Source organism: Bombina bombina, chromosome 5 (genome assembly GCF_027579735.1).
Source record: "Bombina bombina isolate aBomBom1 chromosome 5, aBomBom1.pri, whole genome shotgun sequence".
In the NCBI taxonomy this organism is placed as follows: Eukaryota; Metazoa; Chordata; class Amphibia; order Anura; family Bombinatoridae; genus Bombina; species Bombina bombina.
This window is the reverse complement of record NC_069503.1, coordinates 958,948,892-958,949,493: the sequence shown is the minus strand read 5'-3', so window position 1 is coordinate 958,949,493 and position 602 is coordinate 958,948,892.

Below are 602 nucleotides of genomic sequence, written 5' to 3'. Positions count from 1 at the left end.
TCTGCTAGTTCCCTGAAGGGACAGATTTCTGCCTTGTCTGTGTTACTTCACAAAAAGCTGGCAGCTGTGCCAGATGTTCAAGCCTTTGTTCAGGCTCTGGTTAGAATTAAGCCTGTTTAGAAACCTTTGACTCCTCCTTGGAGTCTCAACTTAGTTCTTTCAGTTCTTCAGGGGGTTCCGTTTGAACCCTTACATTCCGTTGATATTAAGTTATTATCTTGGAAAGTTTTGTTTTTAGTTGCAATTTCTTCTGCTAGAAGAGTTTCAGAATTATCTGCTCTGCAGTGTTCTCCTCCTTATCTGGTGTTCCATGCAGATAAGGTGGTTTTACGTACTAAACCTGGTTTTCTTCCAAAAGTTGTTTCTAACAAAAACATTAACCAGGAGATTATCGTACCTTCTCTGTGTCCGAAACCAGTTTCAAAGAAGGAACGTTTGTTGCACAATTTGGATGTTGTTCGCGCTCTAAAATTCTATTTAGATGCTACAAAGGATTTTAGACAAACATCTTCCTTGTTTGTTGTTTATTCCGGTAAAAGGAGAGGTCAAAAAGCAACTTCTACCTCTCTCTCTTTTTGGATTAAAAGCATCATCAGATTGGC